Below are 13,066 nucleotides of genomic sequence, written 5' to 3'. Positions count from 1 at the left end.
TAGGTAATATAGGCGAAATATGAGTAGTTAGGAATCAAATAGAGTTCAAAAATGGGGGTAGAAAGGTCTTAGGAGGCTATCAAAAAGTGAGCAAAATGGGACTCAAAATCTCCCCCACACCTAGCTTCTTGCATGTCCCTTATGCAAGAAAAAATGTTGCATCCTCAGAAAAAAATCAGTCTATGCCCTCTGTTGTAGCTACTGCAGCCAAGTGGTCTAATTGGGCTTTTTTGGACTCTTTCCTAACCAAGTTTTTATACTCATTCTTTTTCTACAGGTGATCAATTTTTACTTGTTTCTTCTTCATAATTCAAGATTCTTTCTGATGCCACTCATCATACTCCTTTTGCATGCGTAGGCTATTTTCCCTCAGGGTTTCATTCTCCTTTCAAAGGACCCACTCAGACAAGGTAAGTTCAGCAATGGTTTCCTCCAATTCCTTCCGGGATTGTTTCTTCTTAGAAGTTCCCTCTCTATCATGTTGTCCTTGAGAGGACTAGGGAAAACTTAGTTCCTCTCCAACTGTTTTCTCTCTGCTTTCCTATAGTTGTGAATTATGAAAAGACACGGCCTCCACTTCTTCTTTGTTAATAAATTTAGCTGACTCCACCTTCCATTTCCTTTTGGACAGGTCTCGGGACCTCTTACTCTTTTTATCAATTTTAATTGGTGGTACCCCTTCCTCTGCATTTTCCACTGATGCCAGCTTCAGTCTGGCTTCCTGTAAAGCGCTTCACAGGGGTAGAAGGGCCCTTCAGCTTGGAATATTTCCCCAGAGTCTCCAAAGTCACCACCACTTCATCTTTTGTCAACGGACCATGGGTTAGGGGTTTATTTTTCAGCTTTTTTGTTGGCTCTTCCTCATTAGGTTCCAATGAATTAGGGTCTTTCTCATCCTCCAAGAAGTAATTCTCTAACAAGAATTGTTCCCATGTTTTATTCTTCTTCCACAGAACCTCTATCATGATAATTTTTATCAACTCATGGTGATAGAGACTTTCCTCTCTGTGGGCTTCCCTTGCCTTGGCAGTAGTGGACATTTTCATCAGGGACATTCTTAAATAGTAGGGAAAATTTGGAGGCTTGTCTCAAAAGTGGCCGAGAAGACACATATGAAACGAAAATGCTAGTGGAAAGCGGCCTTCACAGGTTATGTATTTCCTCAAGAAAAACAAAAGGTGTTAATTCTTACTTCTAAGAAAATCTTATGGGATTCCCTTGCTCCAATTAGGATTTTCTTGTTCTTTCTGGAGGAAGGGTGTGAAAATTTCTTTGTTAAAATGTTGATCCTTGAACCAGTGCTCCCCTTCCTGTGGGATGTTGCAAGCTCGAGCTACTAGATCCTCTGTCAACCTAAATTGAACATTCCCCACCTGAACTTTGTCACCCTTTAGATTCATAGAAAAGGACTTTGTTACCTCCAAATTATGCCCACTAAATTTTAGAAACAGAGGCAACCACCCTGATTTTTCCAATCTTGCTTTAATTTTGGGGTCGATGTCCAATAGCATGGGACTGTGAGGTTCAAACCTGACAGTAGAACGCATGTTCAACATAGTTAGGGATGGGAGAGAGCAAATTTGATTCATCTCATAGAGATGCCTCTAAGACTTAACACAACAAAAAAGCTTGAAAATGGTAGTTTAAATTTGCAAGTATTCAAGAAATATGGAAATTATTGAAAAACACAGGATGTGATCATGATTGTCATCATGATCCATTCTACAGGATAAATCTTGAAAACATAACCAAAGGACGTGTCAGAGCAATGATGGTCAGGAATGGAACTTGATTTATGACATAATGGCTCATAGCCACCTTCTTCCACAAGGGTTACCATGAATTACATTCATGCAAAATTTAAGAATTAAAGTATCATTACCTTTTACCTTAAGCATCATGTCGTTAATCATACCTTACTAACCTTACCTTTCAACTTTCTAGTACTTAGATGATGACTGATCTTGGCCTTGAAATGATAACCCAACTTGAAATCACATCATATGCAAAATTTTATAGTTTATGGTCTCGATTAATTATAAAAATGATTAGTACTTTTCATATTTTGTAGAATATGCTCTGTCTATTCTTTTTTCTTCAGCAAATCAGTGGCATTACTACAGGAAAAAGAACTGAAACCACTGAACTTTTGCAGGAAATCCTTCTGCAGGAAACCATTTCTTCCCCTTTTTGTACAATTCATTGCACATTAATGGAGGTGTTGATGTTGAATGTGCAATGATCTCATTGGCTTACCAACCATTAAGGCCAGTTGTTGACCAATACAAGGCCCATCACCATTAATTAGTGTGAGGACCAAGGTACTTCTGATGCATCCTATTAGGTGCGAATTTATGAGTTGTTGTCGAACCCCACGTAGAATCCAATAGTCAAGGAGCCATAATGAATCCCCATTGCTGCTAGCGAGATAGCCTCTCGTTAAGGCATACAAGCTTCAAGGGATCACAAGGCTCTGATCTTGCACCCAGATAATTTTTTATGTCGATGGGCCAAGATTGTTAGAAGGAGTGCCTTAAGAAATCCCACATCAATCCAAAATGAACAAACCAAAAATCAACCGAAGATAGAATTTATTGAGAGGATCCCAAAGTATCTACTGACTTGTGATTTTAACGAGCCCAAGGTAGTCCATGCTTGCCAAATTTCGATTTTAGAGAGTCTGAAATACTGAGAAAGAAGACTTCAAGGGGATCTTTTTTCGTAAATAGTCCATTAAGCCTAGAAAAAGGAATAAACCCGTACCCAATAGACATTCCTCTCATAGTTTATTGAGCACAAGAAGGAACAAATTAAGCTCATTTTATTATGGTGGAAAATCAAGAAGAGGTAGTGAAAGGAATGACTTCCCTCTCCACCATTTCCAACTCCTTCTTCACAATCTCTTCCACAAATTCATCCTTAGATTGGGGTTTTTGATATTGCTTGAGTCTATGCCCATTCGTGAATAAGGTAACATTTCCATCATCAATTGTTTTAACCCGAACTATTCCATTATCAAAAGCTTTCTCAAGTTCATAGGGACCTAACCAATGTGTGTTGAATTTCCCTTTAAAATTCTTAAATTTCAAATCAAACAACAATGCCCAGTCTCCCTATTTGAACTACTTTTTCTTAATGTATCTGTCATTCCATTTATCCTCTTGTTGTTGGATGAGATCGGTATGATGAAAATCATCCTACCAAATCTCTTCCATTTCATTGTGCTGGAGGATTCTCTATTGTTATCCTTCATTAAGGTATATACCCAAATCTGCTGCCATCTTAAAAGTCTTGATCTGAAATTCAATTGGTGTTGTAGGGAAAAGTATCCGACTCGGATGACCCTATCCCACTCTAAGGGTGATAGTACCTCATCAACAACTGTAAAGAAAACTACTTAAAGGTTTACTTCTTTATGAAAGCAAGAGAGAATGAAGAAATGCACTAACCGTTGCCTTGCGCTTAATGTCGAATCCAAACTCTTCTCTTTGCTTGCTTGCTCCCAGCTCCTTGCTCTTTTGCTGGCCCAGCTACAATGAGATCCTGCAAAATGACAAAGAAGGAAACTACAAGCAACATGCAATCATAACTGGTTCAAGGATTAGTGTAAACCAAATATACAATTATCACAATATATCATTGAAACAAGAGCATATAGAAGAACCTCAATAGCTTTTATTAATGAAGAAGTAAAGGTTCTGAGAGTGTTACAACCATTGAAGGCTCCAACCCAGCAACACCTCCCAGCAGAAAGAATTTCTCCTCTTCACCTCCCTCAAGCAATCACCCAATAATTCAATAGTGAAACCAACAGCATATCATTACTTTGCACAAAATTCCAGCCTCCTGAGCTCATAGGAGAGAGCTCAATATATAGATGAATTGAGAAAGGATGAGTCAGCTTGCAACTGATGTGTAGCTGCCTTGTGTCCTCTCTCTCTTCAGTTAATCTTTAGTTGATCTTCAGTTCTTGAGTCCACTTGGAGAACCTTGCTTCCACTTGGAGAAACAGAGCCTCTGACTCATCATAAGGCGAAATCCCTGATCCAAGTGTCATTTTTGGAAGATTCCAGAGCAATGACTCAGTGTGCCACATGTCCAAACTCGCTCAGCGCATGTGGCCTTTGTCCCACTTGCATTGCAACGCAGGTACACCATGGAGCAGTTGTGTTTCAGTGCAGAAGCCTAGTGGAGCACCTGCTTTGATTTCAGGATTGCTTGTTTTTTAGTGTTTTCAGGTGGAGAACTGATCTGAGAGCTGTTGGCTTGCTGACCTTGTTCCTCTAGGGGTAGGAACATCATGTTTAGGGACTTTGCATCCCTTGGATTATTGACAATTCATGCAAGGCACAAAATTGTCTATAACAGATGCCCCCTAAAGTATGAGGTCGTTTATCGGGTGAAATGCTTTATTAGGAGGATCTGAAGTTCATTCAATCTGTTGAGAAGTGTCCTGTAATAAGATACAATACAATACATTATTTTTCATACTTTTTTCATGATCTAGCTGAGGCGGGCATTCCCATGCTCAGCTTTATAAATTCATTTTGGTACATAGAACAGACGATCGTCTGATGGTAGACTGATAATTTTCTGCTGAAATTATCATCCTTTGAGAAGGATGATCATCTGCTGCAATGATGTACATATCAAATGTCTTTATATCCTGAATATATATCGCATCCCGGATGGATGAAACTAGATCCAGGGTCTTCAATCTCTTCCGATCTTCACTCGATGTACAAGTCGATCCATGTGAGAATTTCTTGAAGTCGAACACGGAAAGACATCGCTTGATTACCGGTCAATAATGTAAACCGTTAACAAACGCGAGAGGAATCACCGATAAGGATGATGACCCTCAAGGTACAGCAGTACAATCCACATGGTGGGAATAAAGGACTTGGTGTCGACCACCATGCAAAATCTTCTGGTCGAAGGTCATTGATGTATACCTGTCGCCGGAAGTGAGAAACTTGCCATTGAGGCATGTAAGCTTCAAAGTACTGAAGGGGTTGTTCCTAGATCAACTCCTTGGATAATGAGCTGATGTCGACAAGGAGCGATCCGTCAAAGGAGGGCCTTAATGAATCCCACATCAGTGACACGGAACGGAGCTAGTGATTGCGATAAGGTGAAAACAAACTGTGATGTATGATTCAGGGTGGCGGTCATGAAATGGATGAAGGACAATGTATGGCAGTGGATGGGACCCGGTTGACTCTCTGCAGAACAACATCTCTTGAACATATAACGACACTGATGTGATGGATCGGTAGCATTACCCCAAATGTGGATGGTGTGGCGAGGACCATGGTGATGAGACCGGTGAATGAAACAACCCAACCTGATGTGATACGGAGGACAAAGTGTCATGTTCAAGAGCGACTTGCTACCATTAAAGCTGTGAGGTTCTCCCAATTTTTCCCCAGTCATTGCTGACCAGTACCTCTTTATTTTTGTCAAGCTTGAGGAGGATAACATATGCTTGTTCTATAACCTGCCCTTCGGGCAAGCCCATCGCTATGTTTTAACGAGCCTAGCGATAGGGAAACTCGTTCTCGTCTAAAGACAAGTTTGTCGCTATTCAATCATTTTAACGAGTCTAACGACAAGGAAAACTCGGTCCTTTTCATTTTTAGAGAGTCTGAAAAGGTACAGAAAGTTAACTCCAAAATTCCTTTTTCGTCATCTAATCCCTTAAGTCCGAAAAAGTATAAAACAATACAGAAGGGATGAGTTTTCGATTGTTTTAACGAGCCGAACAAAACAAGCGCTCGATCTTTTTGTGCAATAATCCCTCAGGTCCAAAAAGATTAAAATCTAGAGGAGGGATAGCTTTCCGGTCGCTTTAACGAGCTGGAAGGCCAAAACTCGGCAAACTTTTCATATTTTACGAGTCAGTGAAAAGAGCTCAAAGAAGACTCGTCTTTTGAGGAACGAGTGATGAACAGGGCAGCAACAGATTCCAGGTACAGGTTGGAATATTCCAATCACGGCAGTGTCACAAGGATGGCTTGGTGAAATCACTCTTCGCAGCTGTTCCTCAAAATGGGTAAACAAACATATGGAGATGAACGATTGGCCAAATGAACGGATGGAGGTGAGACTGCAAGAACACGACCAAGGGCTTTAATATGGCTGTCAAAGGTTACATTTACCAAGGTTATTTACCGGTTCATTTTTTTTTTTGGGTGAGCTTGAACTCTAGGGGAAGATTGCTCACAACTTATGTTTATTTTTTAACGAGCATGAACTAGGTGCTAAAACTGCTCGGATCTTGCGTTTATTTTTTAACGAGCATGAACTGTGTGCTAAAACTGCTCGATTATACCAGTCATAATACAAGAAACGCCTCAGGTGAGATAGCTATTTTTTAAGGAGCTTTATCTCACGAAGCTATGCTCCTTTTCGGCCAGTTTTAACTTTTTCCCCACATCCTTTCTTTATGCAAGCTGGAAACGGCTAATCCTACGAGTTTAACGGGTTAGACCTACAGGTTTAAAGGGAGGACCTAAAAATTTAAAAAATAAATAGTCATCCCGTACTTGCACTCCAAAAGGTTTGCATGCCCCCAGGTATAAAGTATAATTTCGAGGCGCTGCCTCTTTCTTATTATCCGAAAAATGGTTTTATTTGCTGCCACAAACTAAACTCTTTTTCTCGGCGATGTCTATCATTAGGTTGCTAAGGATGGTGACTACTTGTTGCAGCAATTTCCTCTCTTTCTTTGAAGACTGCCCCTACTTCTCTTTTGAAACATATTGTTTCAATGGGTGAGGCTTGACATTCAAAGATGGTGCCTTCTTGCTGCCACAAATAGATCCCCTCCTTAGGAGAGCCCACTTCTTTAGACAAAGGGAGCGATTCTTCCGCTTCAACATAACTTTGACAAAAGAATCATATTCTAGAACAACCCTCTCTTCCTTCTTTCGCACGGGGTACGAACTGGTCATATTCTTCTGCGGAAATTAACTTTATACCCAAGGTTTCCTCTGCCCAAGGCAGGCCAGGGTGCATGCCCCCTGGGTCCCAGTTCTTTCTTCTGAATCACTCGCATTCATCGGGAAGTAGAACCGGGGGTGGAGGAATTTCTTGAGTGAATAAGCCATTCAGGGATGGTATTTGACTATTTGCGATGCGAGATCCCGGAAATGAAAGTTGGTCTACGAGCTTGACCATCTTTCCTTCGTGTGGAAAACACATTACTCTAAAGAGTGAGGAGACTATAGCTCCCATGCAATATATATAGTCCCGTCCAAGGAGTAGGTCATAATCCAAGGGTCCTTGGACGACCATGACATTCATATGAACTGTCTTCTTCCTCAATGTAATGGGAACATTGGGGAGAATCCCTAAAGGACGACTGGTTCCTTTATCAAAACCTGATAGATTTCTCATCTCAGGTAGAAGCTCTGGGGAACCCAGTGCTTTCCAAGCAATAGAGGAAAGGATACTCACAGATGCCCCTTCATCAATGATAGTTCCAGCCATCATCATTCTGAAGATTTGGACGATGATTCTGAATGGGATACTGGCTGGTAACCGGGGTCTGCCTAGTTGATCCCAATCAAAGGATACAACCAGGTTGCTTGGTGGTGGGACCGAATACACGGCCGGATACGACCCTGACGATGTTCCTTCCTGTGACAAAGGAATGGGCGCATTGCCCTGATGCTCATCAGAGTCTGTGTTGATGAAGAGAATCTGGACGGTGTCATCCTTATTCTCTTCAGTGAGGGTGTCATTTGAAGATGAATCTTCAACGACGGTGTCATTTGAGGATGAAACCTCTGAAGGAAGAACCGGGTCAACTGCCGTATCGACCTTTAGACTTTTGTCTGGTCTGGATTCAGTTGGTTCATTCTCAACGACCGACACTTCAGCTGACCACTTGAGCGGGCCAGCTGGATTTTCAACTATCGAGGGATTAGGCGCGAGTTTTTGGTACCCTGGAGGAAGTCGTAATGGTGAAACCGGACGATCTTCCAAAACTCTCTTTGCCTCATCTAAGAATGGACAACAGTGGATGGCGTGATTGCCTTCACACAGCATGCAGGGTGATCTTGGTCTCCCTCTTTGTCCTTCACTCTCGCTAGTTGACGGACTGCAATCAACATGACAACCAGAGGTTGATGCTACCGGATTGTGCAACCTGGGGGACCAATCCTTTAGTATCCGGGGAATACAAGGACAATCACGATGGAAGTGGGTCCCTTTGCATATGACACATGGCGATTTAGGCCCGGTCGGTGCAGTGTGTGGATTTTTGTCAGATGTCTTTTGCTTGCCCCCAGTCGCCTTCGCCATAGGCCCCTTCTGCTTCTTTTCTTTCTTCTTCTTTTCCTTCTTCTCCTTGGGAGGCTGACTTTTGCCGGCTCTACCTTGCGAAGATGAAGGATCAGAGGAAGAATTGTAAGAAGTGGAAGGCTGGTGGGTAGCTCTAGACTGGTCTGACTGTTGATTCGACTGCTCAGGATTAGTGGCGATTTTAACTACATTAGTTGAAAAGAGCCATACAGGTAGGCCAATTGTCAATCCTGGAAGTGACAATGTGGCCATATGAGGCGCACCAACATCTCCCCAAGAGGAGAAGGGATTGGGACTTCCGCCAAGGTGACCCCCTTGGTTGGTGGGCTCCATACTTTTCAACTGAAAGATCAACGTGGGAATAACAGGTGATTATGTTCCGATTAAAATAAATTTTATTAACGACGCTTTAGACACAACTTTGCTTTTTCATGTTTTAAGAGTCGAGAAAAAGCTAAAGATGACTCTAGTCACCTTCGATGTTTTAACGAGCCCAAAGTGACAAATGCTCGGATGGACTTTTTCAGTTATAGAGTTTGAAAAAGGCCAAAAGAAACTGCTCTGGAGTTCTAGGCAGAGGGTGTGCCAAACCTTTCGCAAAACCACGGAATACGTTTTACGGTACGTGTGGTCAATCTTCGTGAATGCTGTGTTCACTGCATTGCGATCAGTAGGGCGGCCGACACGGCTTCCTATGGATAAAGGATAATTGCCTATAGGGGTCTCCCAATATATACGCGACGGTACGTGGGAGCACAAGTCCGTATTAGTGCCACCGACTCTCAGGAGGAATCACCCACCTTCGTAGAGATCGACAGTCACTATGTTTAACGACGCCGGAACACGTCTCTACCTAGACCTCTAGATGTTTGCGTTATGTTTCAAAGCGTTGTTAAGTAAATTGGATTTATTTTTAATGTTGATCTTGCTTAGCAGTTTGCCTTTAAGGATCACCACGAGATGTATGTAACAAATTCCTGAATGCAGTCTAAGATGAGAAGCAAACTTTTCAATCTTTCAACTTTGAAAATCTTAACTACTGAGGGAGAAGAAAGGCAAATCTTTTCTCACAGATCATAGAGCACACACTAATGCAAAATTTCCTAAATCATCATGCAAACAGTCAAATGCAAAATGCACAATGCATGTATTTTCTTTTCCCTTTCTTAATGTTAATGAGTTACAAAAAGAAAGTTGTTATATAACTTTGATTTCGATTTAAAGCGAAAGTAAACAAGCTAGTCCAAAATCAAAAGACACCTTAAGATTTACTTGTTTAATCACTGGAAATACATGAAATCAAACCATAATGACAAAAGTAAAATGACTAATCAGCTATGGACAGCAAACAAGCTAACTCTTTAGACCAGCAAAATGCATAACACAGGTTCAGATCTAAGAGGCCAAAGCAGTACTAGTTCACTTTCGTTATGGGAAATTGTAAATGAAGTAAGAAATACAAAAGAACAAGTACAATTTCGGTATATAACAGAGGCGGAATGATGGCAAGTAATATTGGTTTCAGAACAGGCACAAGACTGACACCTAGCAGCAAAATCTAAGTGAAAACAGGCAAGAGAAAGGAGGAAACCCCAAATGCACTAGGCAAATTTGGGTCAACGCAGGCTCTGCACAGCCAAACTGGCTCTCAGCGCAGGTAGCCCTTTCGGGACCTGCGTTGCAAAGCAGGTAGCCTGTGTACTACCTGCTCTGGAAAACGAGAGTTGCGTTTTCACAGTTTCCGGGTCATAATTTTCTCAAAAATGCACGGTTTTTGCTCAAATCAGAAGCAATCAGTCAAGCACACTCAAAGGGATGATTAGGAAGGTAAAAAGCTATCACTAAGAGCTTACAAGGATCCTTGTAGATCAGCTCTTCAAATCATGAACTTGCTCAGAAATGAGCTAGAGTAGCTGCCCTCTACTTCGCTTTTGATATAGTCAAAAGCTTTTCGATTTGGTACTCTTTTGTTCAGGAAATGAATAGCAAAATACTACAAACACAATCAAATGGATACGCTCCCCAGCGGAGTCGCCATTTTGTTGTAGGGAAAAGTATCCGACTCGGATGACCCTATCCCACTCTAAGGGTGATAGTACCTCAGCAACAACTGTAAAGAAAACTACTTAAGGTTTACTTCTTTATGAAAGCAAGAGAGAATGAAGAAATGCACTAACCGTTACCTTGCGCTTAATGTCGAATCCAAACTCTTCTCTTTGCTTGCTTGCTCCCAGCTCCTTGCTCTTTTGCTGGCCCAGCTACAATGAGATCCTGCAAAATGACAAAGAAGGAAACTACAAGCAACATGCAATCATAACTGGTTCAAGGATTAGTGTAAACCAAATATACAATTATCACAATATATCATTGAAACAAGAGCATATAGAAGAACCTCAATAGCTTTTATTAATGAATAAGTAAAGGTTCTGAGAGTGTTACAACCATTGAAGGCTCCAACCCAGCAACATCTCCCAGCAGAAAGAATTTCTCCTCTTCACCTCCCTCAAGCAATCACCCAATAATTCAATAGTGAAACCAACAGCATATCATTACTTTGCACAAAATTCCAGCCTCCTGAGCTCATAGGAGAGAGCTCAATATATAGATGAATTGAGAAAGGATGAGTCAGCTTGCAACTGATGTGTAGCTGCCTTGTGTCCTCTCTCTCTTCAGTTAATCTTTAGTTGATCTTCAGTTCTTGAGTCCACTTGGAGAACCTTGCTTCCACTTGGAGAAACAGAGCCTCTGACTCATCACAAGGCGAAATCCCTGATCCAAGTGTCATTTTTGGAAGATTCCAGAGCAATGACTCAGTGTGCCACATGTCCAAACTCGCTCAGCGCAGGTGGCCTTTGTCCCACTTGCATTGCAACGCAGGTACACCATGGAGCAGTTGTGTTTCAGCGCAGAAGCCTAGTGGAGCACCTGCTTTGATTTCAGGATTGCTTGTTTTTGAGTGTTTTCAGGTGGAGAACTGATCTGAGAGCTGTTGGCTTGCTGACCTTGTTCCTCTAGGGGTAGGAACATCATGTTTAGGGACTTTGGATCCCTTGGATTATTGACAATTCATGCAAGGCACAAAATTGTCTATAACAATTGGTAGTAACAATTGTTTTCCATACACTAATTCATATGGAGAGAAGCTAGTGGTATTCCTCCATGTAATTTGATAGGCCCATAATGCATTAGGAAGTCGAGCAGCCCAATCCTTCTTATGTAATTGCCCCATCTTAGTGAGGATTGTCCCCAACACCTTATTTTTTTATTCCACCTGCCCATTGGCTTGGGGATGGTAACGGGTGGACTTTTGATGAGTAATATGATATTTATGTACAATTCCCTGCATAAGATTTGATACTAACTAAGTACCCTAATCAATAAAAATTTCCCGGGATACCCCAAATATTACAAAAGCATTAGAAAAAAGAAAATCTACCACTGCTTTCTCCGTTTCTCTAGGTAGTGCTCTTGCTTCCACCCACTTCATCACATAATCGTTATGAACAAAAATATACTTTTCACCATTGACATAGGATTGATGGGACCTATAAAATTAATAGCCCACCTCTCGAATGGTTCTATGAGAACTTGTGGCTGCAAAGGAATTTCATCAAATTGGATAGGTCACCCTATTATCTATCAACTATCACATTCACAGACATACTCCTTTGCATCCTTAAAAAGACTCGGCCAATAATACCTGGAGCGGAGGATCTTATAGGTTGTCCGCTTATCTACAAAATTTCCTCCACAAGGTTCATCGTGACAAACTCTTGAGATATCATACATCTTTTCCTCCCTAACACACCTACGAATAATCAAGTCAGGTCTGATGCAAAATAGGTCTCCTTTTATCCAAGAGTAAATAACACTTTTCCTAATAAATCTTTTCTTCTGACTAGATGAAAAGTAGGTGGCTAACTTTCCTGTAACAATGTAGTTGGCCATATTTGCAAGCTAAGGTGTTTTAACAGAGATAGCAAACAAATTTTCATTGGGAAAGTTGTCATTAATAGGAACATCCTCATCAGCATGGTTGAGCCTACATAGGAAATTAACTTCCTGATGTTTTTTTCGAGGCCTGTCCAATACTGTGACATCCAATTCTTGCAACAGAAAAAGCCACCTAGTAATCCTGCTATTAGCGACTCATTTTTTCATGAGATATCAAATAGAAGAATGATTTGTATGTATAAAAACTTCATAACCAATGATGTAATGTCTAAACTTATTTATAGCATAAATCACAACAAGAAATTCTTTCTCAGTTACGGTGTAATTCAGTTTTGCAGGAGTTAAATTTTTACTAACAAAATAAATAGAATGGGTTTAAAGATTTTACTTTTGGCCCAATACCACTCCTATAGCTGAATCAAAGGCATTAGTGGAAATATGAAAGCTAAATTTCCAATCTGGACCTCTCAAGATAGGTGCTAAGGAAAGTTTTTGATTGAGTGTATCGAGTGCAGCTTCACACTCATCACTCCAATCAAATTCAGATTCTTCGGTCAATAATTTAAACAATGGCGAGGCTATCTTTGTAAAATTTTCAACAAACCTTTTGTAGAAACCTACATTTCTGAGGAAACTTCAAACTCCCTTTTGACTAGTTGGTGGGGACAACTTTTAAATTACTTTAATCTTGGCCGAAACAACTTTATTTCCTATAGTAGAAACATGATGACCCAAAATAATACCTTCAGACATAATCATAAAACATTTTTCATTACTCAAAGAAAAATTAGTTTCTCTACAT

This window comes from Pinus tabuliformis, chromosome 3_2 (genome assembly GCF_031772625.1).
Source record: "Pinus tabuliformis cultivar Carrire ecotype Pingquan chromosome 3_2, CPIR1, whole genome shotgun sequence".
Classification (NCBI taxonomy): Eukaryota; Viridiplantae; Streptophyta; class Pinopsida; order Pinales; family Pinaceae; genus Pinus; species Pinus tabuliformis.
Note: the sequence above shows the minus strand (reverse complement) of the source record.